Here is a 15770-nt window from a genome sequence, read left to right on the forward strand (position 1 = left end):
CAACTGGTAGACGCTGGATATAATGGTCAGTCTCCCGAGGGCGCTTGCTTATAAGCTGTTTCCTAATGAAGCCAGAGATGTTCTCTTGATTGGATTAGTGTGAGCTCATTTCACAGTGAGGTGACTGGTTGAGTGACAGAGACCAAGTCAACGTTGATTCAATTACAGCTTAAAGCAACACGCGTTTGTAGGCGTGACTGTATACACTGATCTGGAGGTCAGATTTAATGACGACGTTGAAATACAAAATAAGCTTTATTGAAATCCCTTTGATGTTAATTGAATGCAATGCCCCCATACCAAGTAACTTGGAGCTGCATTGATGTAAGTGGCTTCACATACAATAACATAAACAAACTGTATCCGAGTTACTCAGATCAGATGTATACATATATGCATTCAAACGCTTTTCTAAATGATAACTCTTTGTGTGTGAAAAAAATCACATATCTTAAAAATATATATACGTCTGTTTTGGATAGAAAGTAATGTTACTTGGGTAGCAAACATCTGTGGGTATGTGTTCTCTCTTGAACTCTGCCAGGAGCTAGTTCTCAAAATAATGACTTGTCACATATACGTCAGGGTAATAACAGAATCGATGTAATGTTGAAATTCGTTTTATTGAAAACAGGACATAAATCGGCGTCATACACAAAGTAAAATATATTACAACAGTAACAATCGTTAACAACCACTTCAAACACATGATATACAATTGCATGCGCATCAGGATAATAATGTCCATTTGCAATTTCTTTACAAAAAAACAATGCATGAACCATCGTGGACATAGTAACATGCTAACATTGTAACAATATTACAACAGTAACAATCAACAACAAAACATATTAATTGCCTCAATCGTGGAAGAATATAACAAAGGCCAAATAGCACACCAACTAGGATTAAAACTGCAAACAGGCCATAAGATGAGACTCTGGTAGACACGGCTGACCGAAAGAGGGAGAAGACATGCTTCGAGCACTCATCCTTTGCCTACTTCTTCCCATCTTTTTCTGGCCTGCGGTCCCTGACTTGGATCGTGCCCGAAACTTCTTCAAATCGTCAACGTGGTCAGCGTGCAGCATGGGAACGTAGGTCTGGGGTTCACACATATCCTGCAAAGAAACAAACAAGAGACATTAAAATCTACCTTTAGCGAATCCAGTCACTTGCAGTCTCCGTACAAGATACAAAGTATATGCCAGAGTGGGCTGTTAAGGTTGTCCATATGAATGTGGAATAAACTGATATGCAGCCAACCTACCTTGTGCTCACCAAAGAAGGTCTTGTATCCTGAATGTAGGAGGTAGACCTCGGGATAATGCAACTCTGGGTAACGGTGACTGTTGGCTTTCCTGTCTTCGCTTCTCAAATGGCGCATCCTGTATAAAGATAATAAAGATATAAAATACAATTTATAACGCAAAGGGACAACATCATACATCCAAGAATACATACACAAATATTAAAATAATGATACACAACTTCTTACAAATTATAGTGTTTAAGATAATACATTAAGTTAGCAAAAGTACGATGTCTCATAGACATAAGCAATATGAAATTGCTAAACAACCTACATTTTGGGACCTCTTTCAGATGAGAATTCACAGTGGAAAATGAGAACTGTCGGTTGGCTAGCAGGACGTTGAACAAGCTCGGAAATGCCTTCCTCTGTGTATATGTTGGTTGCACCTTGGATGTGTCCTCCCTCGAATTCGTAGGGGTACCTGCAGTCAACGATCTGATACTCGCTAATCTCTGGAAAGTGGCCTTTCATAAGCTGTTGAACCTGAAAATATACAAGAAGACAAACCATAAGAAACATGCATAAAATGTTTTTCACCCTAATTTATCATGAAGTTATTAAACTGTGCATACAAGAAAGTTCCATATTTTTGTATATTCTGATTGTTGTTTCCAGATAAATGCAATATTGTCATACATACCGTTAAAGGAGTAACAGTCTTCAAATCTCCGTGGTTTCTCGTCTCCACAGTGGGAAGGGAATGTACTTTTGAGCCATCACCAACCAGGTTTTTCTCAACAGCTTGTAACCGTTCTACGGCGGATCGAGTTCTCTCTTCTTCATCATCAGAATCCCCATCCCAGGATATCAGCCCCTGTCGTGAACGCTTGAGGGGTGAATCTTCATGGTCATCCACATCCTCGCGCTGCCTTTTGGAAGAGAATAGTGAACGTCTGGCAAGGGATCCGCACAGAGAAACGGGGCTACCATCCGTGGAAATCTGAAATAGAATAATAAATTCATCAAACTCATAATTTACCAATCAAGAATAAAACGAATGCTGTATCGAAATGAACTCCTGATCGTGTCAGTTACTCACTAGAGTATTACATTCAAATATGTACTAGGTATTACATTCAAATATTAAAGACCAAGAATACCCACCTCTGATAACGAGTCGGGTGACCCAAAACCACTGTCACCTGATTCGGAGTCGCTGTTTCTCCAGGCACATGGGCTGTCAAAGAGTAAGGTCTTCAGGTCGGTGAAGCTGATGTCAGCCTCGGAAGTAACACTCAAAGAGAAACTAGGGGAATACATTCTTCTTGTATTGGAGGACTAGGAAGAAAATGCAATGCAACTGGTAGACGCTGGATATAATGGTCAGTCTCCCGAGGGCGCTTGCTTATAAGCTGTTTCCTAATGAAGCCAGAGATGTTCTCTTGATTGGATTAGTGTGAGCTCATTTCACAGTGAGGTGACTGGTTGAGTGACAGAGACCAAGTCAACGTTGATTCAATTACAGCTTAAAGCAACACGCGTTTGTAGGCGTGACTGTATACACTGATCTGGAGGTCAGATTTAATGACGACGTTGAAATACAAAATAAGCTTTATTGAAATCCCTTTGATGTTAATTGAATGCAATGCCCCCATACCAAGTAACTTGGAGCTGCATTGATGTAAGTGGCTTCACATACAATAACATAAACAAACTGTATCCGAGTTACTCAGATCAGATGTATACATATATGCATTCAAACGCTTTTCTAAATGATAACTCTTTGTGTGTGAAAAAAATCACATATCTTAAAAATATATATACGTCTGTTTTGGATAGAAAGTAATGTTACTTGGGTAGCAAACATCTGTGGGTATGTGTTCTCTCTTGAACTCTGCCAGGAGCTAGTTCTCAAAATAATGACTTGTCACATATACGTCAGGGTAATAACAGAATCGATGTAATGTTGAAATTCGTTTTATTGAAAACAGGACATAAATCGGCGTCATACACAAAGTAAAATATATTACAACAGTAACAATCGTTAACAACCACTTCAAACACATGATATACAATTGCATGCGCATCAGGATAATAATGTCCATTTGCAATTTCTTTACAAAAAAACAATGCATGAACCATCGTGGACATAGTAACATGCTAACATTGTAACAATATTACAACAGTAACAATCAACAACAAAACATATTAATTGCCTCAATCGTGGAAGAATATAACAAAGGCCAAATAGCACACCAACTAGGATTAAAACTGCAAACAGGCCATAAGATGAGACTCTGGTAGACACGGCTGACCGAAAGAGGGAGAAGACATGCTTCGAGCACTCATCCTTTGCCTACTTCTTCCCATCTTTTTCTGGCCTGCGGTCCCTGACTTGGATCGTGCCCGAAACTTCTTCAAATCGTCAACGTGGTCAGCGTGCAGCATGGGAACGTAGGTCTGGGGTTCACACATATCCTGCAAAGAAACAAACAAGAGACATTAAAATCTACCTTTAGCGAATCCAGTCACTTGCAGTCTCCGTACAAGATACAAAGTATATGCCAGAGTGGGCTGTTAAGGTTGTCCATATGAATGTGGAATAAACTGATATGCAGCCAACCTACCTTGTGCTCACCAAAGAAGGTCTTGTATCCTGAATGTAGGAGGTAGACCTCGGGATAATGCAACTCTGGGTAACGGTGACTGTTGGCTTTCCTGTCTTCGCTTCTCAAATGGCGCATCCTGTATAAAGATAATAAAGATATAAAATACAATTTATAACGCAAAGGGACAACATCATACATCCAAGAATACATACACAAATATTAAAATAATGATACACAACTTCTTACAAATTATAGTGTTTAAGATAATACATTAAGTTAGCAAAAGTACGATGTCTCATAGACATAAGCAATATGAAATTGCTAAACAACCTACATTTTGGGACCTCTTTCAGATGAGAATTCACAGTGGAAAATGAGAACTGTCGGTTGGCTAGCAGGACGTTGAACAAGCTCGGAAATGCCTTCCTCTGTGTATATGTTGGTTGCACCTTGGATGTGTCCTCCCTCGAATTCGTAGGGGTACCTGCAGTCAACGATCTGATACTCGCTAATCTCTGGAAAGTGGCCTTTCATAAGCTGTTGAACCTGAAAATATACAAGAAGACAAACCATAAGAAACATGCATAAAATGTTTTTCACCCTAATTTATCATGAAGTTATTAAACTGTGCATACAAGAAAGTTCCATATTTTTGTATATTCTGATTGTTGTTTCCAGATAAATGCAATATTGTCATACATACCGTTAAAGGAGTAACAGTCTTCAAATCTCCGTGGTTTCTCGTCTCCACAGTGGGAAGGGAATGTACTTTTGAGCCATCACCAACCAGGTTTTTCTCAACAGCTTGTAACCGTTCTACGGCGGATCGAGTTCTCTCTTCTTCATCATCAGAATCCCCATCCCAGGATATCAGCCCCTGTCGTGAACGCTTGAGGGGTGAATCTTCATGGTCATCCACATCCTCGCGCTGCCTTTTGGAAGAGAATAGTGAACGTCTGGCAAGGGATCCGCACAGAGAAACGGGGCTACCATCCGTGGAAATCTGAAATAGAATAATAAATTCATCAAACTCATAATTTACCAATCAAGAATAAAACGAATGCTGTATCGAAATGAACTCCTGATCGTGTCAGTTACTCACTAGAGTATTACATTCAAATATGTACTAGGTATTACATTCAAATATTAAAGACCAAGAATACCCACCTCTGATAACGAGTCGGGTGACCCAAAACCACTGTCACTTGATTCGGAGTCGCTGTTTCTCCAGGCACATGGGCTGTCAAAGAGTAAGGTCTTCAGGTCGGTGAAGCTGATGTCAGCCTCGGAAGTAACACTCAAAGAGAAACTAGGGGAATACATTCTTCTTGTATTGGAGGACTAGGAAGAAAATGCAATGCAACTGGTAGACGCTGGATATAATGGTCAGTCTCCCGAGCGCGCTTGCTTATAAGCTGTTTCCTAATGAAGCCAGAGATGTTCTCTTGATTGGATTAGTGTGAGCTCATTTCACAGTGAGGTGACTGGTTGAGTGACAGAGACCAAGTCAACGTTGATTCAATTACAGCTTAAAGCAACACGCGTTTGTAGGCGTGACTGTATACACTGATCTGGAGGTCAGATTTAATGACGACGTTGAAATACAAAATAAGCTTTATTGAAATCCCTTTGATGTTAATTGAATGCAATGCCCCCTTACCAAGTAACTTGGAGCTGCATTGATGTAAGTGGCTTCACATACAATAACATAAACAAACTGTATCCGAGTTACTCTGAAGATCAGATGTGTACATATATGCATTCAAACGCTTTTCTAAATGATAACTCTTTGTGTGTGAAAAAAATCACATATCTTAAAAATATATATACGTCTGTTTTGGATAGAAAGTAATGTTACTTGGGTAGCAAACATCTGTGGGTATGTGTTCTCTCTTGAACTCTGCCAGGAGCTAGTTCTCAAAATAATGACTTGTCACATATACGTCAGGGTAATAACAGAATCGATGTAATGTTGAAATTCGTTTTATTGAAAACAGGACATAAATCGGCGTCATACACAAAGTAAAATATATTACAACAGTAACAATCGTTAACAACCACTTCAAACACATGATATACAATTGCATGCGCATCAGGATAATAATGTCCATTTGCAATTTCTTTACAAAAAAACAATGCATGAACCATCGTGGACATAGTAACATGCTAACATTGTAACAATATTACAACAGTAACAATCAACAACAAAACATATTAATTGCCTCAATCGTGGAAGAATATAACAAAGGCCAAATAGCACACCAACTAGGATTAAAACTGCAAACAGGCCATAAGATGAGACTCTGGTAGACACGGCTGACCGAAAGAGGGAGAAGACATGCTTCGAGCACTCATCCTTTGCCTACTTCTTCCCATCTTTTTCTGGCCTGCGGTCCCTGACTTGGATCGTGCCCGAAACTTCTTCAAATCGTCAACGTGGTCAGCGTGCAGCATGGGAACGTAGGTCTGGGGTTCACACATATCCTGCAAAGAAACAAACAAGAGACATTAAAATCTACCTTTAGCGAATCCAGTCACTTGCAGTCTCCGTACAAGATACAAAGTATATGCCAGAGTGGGCTGTTAAGGTTGTCCATATGAATGTGGAATAAACTGATATGCAGCCAACCTACCTTGTGCTCACCAAAGAAGGTCTTGTATCCTGAATGTAGGAGGTAGACCTCGGGATAATGCAACTCTGGGTAACGGTGACTGTTGGCTTTCCTGTCTTCGCTTCTCAAATGGCGCATCCTGTATAAAGATAATAAAGATATAAAATACAATTTATAACGCAAAGGGACAACATCATACATCCAAGAATACATACACAAATATTAAAATAATGATACACAACTTCTTACAAATTATAGTGTTTAAGATAATACATTAAGTTAGCAAAAGTACGATGTCTCATAGACATAAGCAATATGAAATTGCTAAACAACCTACATTTTGGGACCTCTTTCAGATGAGAATTCACAGTGGAAAATGAGAACTGTCGGTTGGCTAGCAGGACGTTGAACAAGCTCGGAAATGCCTTCCTCTGTGTATATGTTGGTTGCACCTTGGATGTGTCCTCCCTCGAATTCGTAGGGGTACCTGCAGTCAACGATCTGATACTCGCTAATCTCTGGAAAGTGGTCTTTCATAAGCTGTTGAACCTGAAAATATACAAGAAGACAAACCATAAGAAACATGCATAAAATGTTTTTCACCCTAATTTATCATGAAGTTATTAAACTGTGCATACAAGAAAGTTCCATATTTTTGTATATTCTGATTGTTGTTTCCAGATAAATGCAATATTGTCATACATACCGTTAAAGGAGTAACAGTCTTCAAATCTCTGTGGTTTCTCGTCTCCACAGTGGGAAGGGAATGTACTTTTGAGCCATCACCAACCAGGTTTTTCTCAACAGCTTGTAACCTTTCTACGGCGGATCGAGTTCTCTCTTCTTCCTCATCAGAATCCCAATCCCAGGATATCAGCCCCTGTCGTGAACGCTTGAGGAGTGAATCTTCATGGTCATCCACATCCTCGCGCTGCCTTTTGGAAGAGAATAGTGAACGTCTGGCAAGGGATCCACACAGAGAAACGGGGCTACCATCCGTGGAAATCTGAAATAGAATAATAAATTCATCAAACTCATAATTTACCAATCAAGAATAAAACGAATGCTGTATCGAAATGAACTCCTGATCGTGTCAGTTACTCACTAGAGTATTACATTCAAATATGTACTAGGTATTTCATTCAAATATTAAAGACCAAGAATACCCACCTCTGATAACGAGTCGGGTGACCCAAAACCACTGTCACTTGATTCGGAGTCGCTGTTTCTCCAGGCACATGGGCTGTCAAAGAGTAAGGTCTTCAGGTCGGTGAAGCTGATGTCAGCCTCGGAAGTAACACTCAAAGAGAAACTAGGGGAATACATTCTTCTTGTATTGGAGGACTAGGAAGAAAATGCAATGCAACTGGTAGACGCTGGATATAATGGTCAGTCTCCCGAGCGCGCTTGCTTATAAGCTGTTTCCTAATGAAGCCAGAGATGTTCTCTTGATTGGATTAGTGTGAGCTCATTTCACAGTGAGGTGACTGGTTGAGTGACAGAGACCAAGTCAACGTTGATTCAATTACAGCTTAAAGCAACACGCGTTTGTAGGCGTGACTGTATACACTGATCTGGAGGTCAGATTTAATGACGACGTTGAAATACAAAATAAGCTTTATTGAAATCCCTTTGATGTTAATTGAATGCAATGCCCCCATACCAAGTAACTTGGAGCTGCATTGATGTAAGTGGCTTCACATACAATAACATAAACAAACTGTATCCGAGTTACTCAGATCAGATGTGTACATATATGCATTCAAACGCTTTTCTAAATGATAACTCTTTGTGTGTGAAAAAAATCACATATCTTAAAAATATATATACGTCTGTTTTGGATAGAAAGTAATGTTACTTGGGTAGCAAACATCTGTGGGTATGTGTTCTCTCTTGAACTCTGCCAGGAGCTAGTTCTCAAAATAATGACTTGTCACATATACGTCAGGGTAATAACAGAATCGATGTAATGTTGAAATTCGTTTTATTGAAAACAGGACATAAATCGGCGTCATACACAAAGTAAAATATATTACAACAGTAACAATCGTTAACAACCACTTCAAACACATGATATACAATTGCATGCGCATCAGGATAATAATGTCCATTTGCAATTTCTTTACAAAAAAACAATGCATGAACCATCGTGGACATAGTAACATGCTAACATTGTAACAATATTACAACAGTAACAATCAACAACAAAACATATTAATTGCCTCAATCGTGGAAGAATATAACAAAGGCCAAATAGCACACCAACTAGGTTTAAAACTTCAAACAGGCCATAAGATGAGACTCTGGTAGACATGGCTGACCGAAAGAGGGAGAAGACATGCTTCGAGCACTCATCCTTTGCCTACTTCTTCCCATCTTTTTCTGGCCTGCGGTCCCTGACTTGGATCGTGCCCGAAACTTCTTCAAATCGTCAACGTGGTCAGCGTGCAGCATGGGAACGTAGGTCTGGGGTTCACACATATCCTGCAAAGAAGAGACATTAAAATCTACCTTTAGCGAATTCAGTCACGTGCAGTCTCCGTACAAGATACAAAGTATATGCCAGAGTGGGCTGTTAAGGTTGTCCATATGAATGTGGAATAAACTGATATGCAGCCAACCTACCTTGTGCTCACCAAAGAAGGTCTTGTATCCTGAATGTAGGAGGTAGACCTCGGGATAATGCAACTCTGGGTAACGGTGACTGTTGGCTTTCCTGTCTTCGCTTCTCAAATGGCGCATCCTGTATAAAGATAATAAAGATATAAAATACAATTTATAACGCAAAGGGACAACATCATACATCCAAGAATACATACACAAATATTAAAATAATGATACACAACTTCTTACAAATTATAGTGTTTAAGATAATACATTAAGTTAGCAAAAGTACGATGTCTCATAGACATAAGCAATATGAAATTGCTAAACAACCTACATTTTGGGACCTCTTTCAGATGAGAATTCACAGTGGAAAATGAGAACTGTCGGTTGGCTAGCAGGACGTTGAACAAGCTCGGAAATGCCTTCCTCTGTGTATATGTTGGTTGCACCTTGGATGTGTCCTCCCTCGAATTCGTAGGGGTACCTGCAGTCAACGATCTGATACTCGCTAATCTCTGGAAAGTGGCCTTTCATAAGCTGTTGAACCTGAAAATATACAAGAAGACAAACCATAAGAAACATGCATAAAATGTTTTTCACCCTAATTTATCATGAAGTTATTAAACTGTGCATACAAGAAAGTTCCATATTTTTGTATATTCTGATTGTTGTTTCCAGATAAATGCAATATTGTCATACATACCGTTAAAGGAGTAACAGTCTTCAAATCTCCGTGGTTTCTCGTCTCCACAGTGGGAAGGGAATGTACTTTTGAGCCATCACCAACCAGGTTTTTCTCAACAGCTTGTAACCGTTCTACGGCGGATCGAGTTCTCTCTTCTTCATCATCAGAATCCCCATCCCAGGATATCAGCCCCTGTCGTGAACGCTTGAGGGGTGAATCTTCATGGTCATCCACATCCTCGCGCTGCCTTTTGGAAGAGAATAGTGAACGTCTGGCAAGGGATCCGCACAGAGAAACGGGGCTACCATCCGTGGAAATCTGAAATAGAATAATAAATTCATCAAACTCATAATTTACCAATCAAGAATAAAACGAATGCTGTATCGAAATGAACTCCTGATCGTGTCAGTTACTCACTAGAGTATTACATTCAAATATGTACTAGGTATTACATTCAAATATTAAAGACCAAGAATACCCACCTCTGATAACGAGTCGGGTGACCCAAAACCACTGTCACTTGATTCGGAGTCGCTGTTTCTCCAGGCACATGGGCTGTCAAAGAGTAAGGTCTTCAGGTCGGTGAAGCTGATGTCAGCCTCGGAAGTAACACTCAAAGAGAAACTAGGGGAATACATTCTTCTTGTATTGGAGGACTAGGAAGAAAATGCAATGCAACTGGTAGACGCTGGATATAATGGTCAGTCTCCCGAGCGCGCTTGCTTATAAGCTGTTTCCTAATGAAGCCAGAGATGTTCTCTTGATTGGATTAGTGTGAGCTCATTTCACAGTGAGGTGACTGGTTGAGTGACAGAGACCAAGTCAACGTTGATTCAATTACAGCTTAAAGCAACACGCGTTTGTAGGCGTGACTGTATACACTGATCTGGAGGTCAGATTTAATGACGACGTTGAAATACAAAATAAGCTTTATTGAAATCCCTTTGATGTTAATTGAATGCAATGCCCCCTTACCAAGTAACTTGGAGCTGCATTGATGTAAGTGGCTTCACATACAATAACATAAACAAACTGTATCCGAGTTACTCTGAAGATCAGATGTGTACATATATGCATTCAAACGCTTTTCTAAATGATAACTCTTTGTGTGTGAAAAAAATCACATATCTTAAAAATATATATACGTCTGTTTTGGATAGAAAGTAATGTTACTTGGGTAGCAAACATCTGTGGGTATGTGTTCTCTCTTGAACTCTGCCAGGAGCTAGTTCTCAAAATAATGACTTGTCACATATACGTCAGGGTAATAACAGAATCGATGTAATGTTGAAATTCGTTTTATTGAAAACAGGACATAAATCGGCGTCATACACAAAGTAAAATATATTACAACAGTAACAATCGTTAACAACCACTTCAAACACATGATATACAATTGCATGCGCATCAGGATAATAATGTCCATTTGCAATTTCTTTACAAAAAAACAATGCATGAACCATCGTGGACATAGTAACATGCTAACATTGTAACAATATTACAACAGTAACAATCAACAACAATATATTAATTGCCTCAATCGTGGAAGAATATAACAAAGGCCAAATAGCACACCAACTAGGATTAAAACTGCAAACAGGCCATAAGATGAGACTCTGGTAGACACGGCTGACCGAAAGAGGGAGAAGACATGCTTCGAGCACTCATCCTTTGCCTACTTCTTCCCATCTTTTTCTGGCCTGCGGTCCCTGACTTGGATCGTGCCCGAAACTTCTTCAAATCGTCAACGTGGTCAGCGTGCAGCATGGGAACGTAGGTCTGGGGTTCACACATATCCTGCAAAGAAACAAACAAGAGACATTAAAATCTACCTTTAGCGAATCCAGTCACTTGCAGTCTCCGTACAAGATACAAAGTATATGCCAGAGTGGGCTGTTAAGGTTGTCCATATGAATGTGGAATAAACTGATATGCAGCCAACCTACCTTGTGCTCACCAAAGAAGGTCTTGTATCCTGAATGTAGGAGGTAGACCTCGGGATAATGCAACTCTGGGTAACGGTGACTGTTGGCTTTCCTGTCTTCGCTTCTCAAATGGCGCATCCTGTATAAAGATAATAAAGATATAAAATACAATTTATAACGCAAAGGGACAACATCATACATCCAAGAATACATACACAAATATTAAAATAATGATACACAACTTCTTACAAATTATAGTGTTTAAGATAATACATTAAGTTAGCAAAAGTACGATGTCTCATAGACATAAGCAATATGAAATTGCTAAACAACCTACATTTTGGGACCTCTTTCAGATGAGAATTCACAGTGGAAAATGAGAACTGTCGGTTGGCTAGCAGGACGTTGAACAAGCTCGGAAATGCCTTCCTCTGTGTATATGTTGGTTGCACCTTGGATGTGTCCTCCCTCGAATTCGTAGGGGTACCTGCAGTCAACGATCTGATACTCGCTAATCTCTGGAAAGTGGTCTTTCATAAGCTGTTGAACCTGAAAATATACAAGAAGACAAACCATAAGAAACATGCATAAAATGTTTTTCACCCTAATTTATCATGAAGTTATTAAACTGTGCATACAAGAAAGTTCCATATTTTTGTATATTCTGATTGTTGTTTCCAGATAAATGCAATATTGTCATACATACCGTTAAAGGAGTAACAGTCTTCAAATCTCTGTGGTTTCTCGTCTCCACAGTGGGAAGGGAATGTACTTTTGAGCCATCACCAACCAGGTTTTTCTCAACAGCTTGTAACCTTTCTACGGCGGATCGAGTTCTCTCTTCTTCCTCATCAGAATCCCAATCCCAGGATATCAGCCCCTGTCGTGAACGCTTGAGGAGTGAATCTTCATGGTCATCCACATCCTCGCGCTGCCTTTTGGAAGAGAATAGTGAACGTCTGGCAAGGGATCCACACAGAGAAACGGGGCTACCATCCGTGGAAATCTGAAATAGAATAATAAATTCATCAAACTCATAATTTACCAATCAAGAATAAAACGAATGCTGTATCGAAATGAACTCCTGATCGTGTCAGTTACTCACTAGAGTATTACATTCAAATATGTACTAGGTATTTCATTCAAATATTAAAGACCAAGAATACCCACCTCTGATAACGAGTCGGGTGACCCAAAACCACTGTCACTTGATTCGGAGTCGCTGTTTCTCCAGGCACATGGGCTGTCAAAGAGTAAGGTCTTCAGGTCGGTGAAGCTGATGTCAGCCTCGGAAGTAACACTCAAAGAGAAACTAGGGGAATACATTCTTCTTGTATTGGAGGACTAGGAAGAAAATGCAATGCAACTGGTAGACGCTGGATATAATGGTCAGTCTCCCGAGCGCGCTTGCTTATAAGCTGTTTCCTAATGAAGCCAGAGATGTTCTCTTGATTGGATTAGTGTGAGCTCATTTCACAGTGAGGTGACTGGTTGAGTGACAGAGACCAAGTCAACGTTGATTCAATTACAGCTTAAAGCAACACGCGTTTGTAGGCGTGACTGTATACACTGATCTGGAGGTCAGATTTAATGACGACGTTGAAATACAAAATAAGCTTTATTGAAATCCCTTTGATGTTAATTGAATGCAATGCCCCCATACCAAGTAACTTGGAGCTGCATTGATGTAAGTGGCTTCACATACAATAACATAAACAAACTGTATCCGAGTTACTCAGATCAGATGTGTACATATATGCATTCAAACGCTTTTCTAAATGATAACTCTTTGTGTGTGAAAAAAATCACATATCTTAAAAATATATATACGTCTGTTTTGGATAGAAAGTAATGTTACTTGGGTAGCAAACATCTGTGGGTATGTGTTCTCTCTTGAACTCTGCCAGGAGCTAGTTCTCAAAATAATGACTTGTCACATATACGTCAGGGTAATAACAGAATCGATGTAATGTTGAAATTCGTTTTATTGAAAACAGGACATAAATCGGCGTCATACACAAAGTAAAATATATTACAACAGTAACAATCGTTAACAACCACTTCAAACACATGATATACAATTGCATGCGCATCAGGATAATAATGTCCATTTGCAATTTCTTTACAAAAAAACAATGCATGAACCATCGTGGACATAGTAACATGCTAACATTGTAACAATATTACAACAGTAACAATCAACAACAAAACATATTAATTGCCTCAATCGTGGAAGAATATAACAAAGGCCAAATAGCACACCAACTAGGTTTAAAACTTCAAACAGGCCATAAGATGAGACTCTGGTAGACATGGCTGACCGAAAGAGGGAGAAGACATGCTTCGAGCACTCATCCTTTGCCTACTTCTTCCCATCTTTTTCTGGCCTGCGGTCCCTGACTTGGATCGTGCCCGAAACTTCTTCAAATCGTCAACGTGGTCAGCGTGCAGCATGGGAACGTAGGTCTGGGGTTCACACATATCCTGCAAAGAAGAGACATTAAAATCTACCTTTAGCGAATTCAGTCACGTGCAGTCTCCGTACAAGATACAAAGTATATGCCAGAGTGGGCTGTTAAGGTTGTCCATATGAATGTGGAATAAACTGATATGCAGCCAACCTACCTTGTGCTCACCAAAGAAGGTCTTGTATCCTGAATGTAGGAGGTAGACCTCGGGATAATGCAACTCTGGGTAACGGTGACTGTTGGCTTTCCTGTCTTCGCTTCTCAAATGGCGCATCCTGTATAAAGATAATAAAGATATAAAATACAATTTATAACGCAAAGGGACAACATCATACATCCAAGAATACATACACAAATATTAAAATAATGATACACAACTTCTTACAAATTATAGTGTTTAAGATAATACATTAAGTTAGCAAAAGTACGATGTCTCATAGACATAAGCAATATGAAATTGCTAAACAACCTACATTTTGGGACCTCTTTCAGATGAGAATTCACAGTGGAAAATGAGAACTGTCGGTTGGCTAGCAGGACGTTGAACAAGCTCGGAAATGCCTTCCTCTGTGTATATGTTGGTTGCACCTTGGATGTGTCCTCCCTCGAATTCGTAGGGGTACCTGCAGTCAACGATCTGATACTCGCTAATCTCTGGAAAGTGGCCTTTCATAAGCTGTTGAACCTGAAAATATACAAGAAGACAAACCATAAGAAACATGCATAAAATGTTTTTCACCCTAATTTATCATGAAGTTATTAAACTGTGCATACAAGAAAGTTCCATATTTTTGTATATTCTGATTGTTGTTTCCAGATAAATGCAATATTGTCATACATACCGTTAAAGGAGTAACAGTCTTCAAATCTCTGTGGTTTCTCGTCTCCACAGTGGGAAGGGAATGTACTTTTGAGCCATCACCAACCAGGTTTTTCTCAACAGCTTGTAACCGTTCTACGGCGGATCGAGTTCTCTCTTCTTCATCATCAGAATCCCCATCCCAGGATATCAGCCCCTGTCGTGAACGCTTGAGGGGTGAATCTTCATGGTCATCCACATCCTCGCGCTGCCTTTTGGAAGAGAATAGTGAACGTCTGGCAAGGGATCCGCACAGAGAAACGGGGCTACCATCCGTGGAAATCTGAAATAGAATAATAAATTCATCAAACTCATAATTTACCAATCAAGAATAAAACGAATGCTGTATCGAAATGAACTCCTGATCGTGTCAGTTACTCACTAGAGTATTACATTCAAATATGTACTAGGTATTACATTCAAATATTAAAGACCAAGAATACCCACCTCTGATAACGAGTCGGGTGACCCAAAACCACTGTCACCTGATTCGGAGTCGCTGTTTCTCCAGGCACATGGGCTGTCAAAGAGTAAGGTCTTCAGGTCGGTGAAGCTGATGTCAGCCTCGGAAGTAACACTCAAAGAGAAACTAGGGGAATACATTCTTCTTGTATTGGAGGACTAGGAAGAAAATGCAATGCAACTGGTAGACGCTGGATATAATGGTCAGTCTCCCGAGGGCGCTTGCTTATAAGCTGTTTCCTAATGAAGCCAGAGATGTTCTCTTGATTGGATTAGTGTGAGCTCATT

The sequence above is a fragment of the Haliotis rufescens genome, unplaced genomic scaffold (assembly GCF_023055435.1).
Source record: "Haliotis rufescens isolate VD_foot unplaced genomic scaffold, xgHalRufe1.0.p SCAF_15, whole genome shotgun sequence".
In the NCBI taxonomy this organism is placed as follows: Eukaryota; Metazoa; Mollusca; class Gastropoda; order Lepetellida; family Haliotidae; genus Haliotis; species Haliotis rufescens.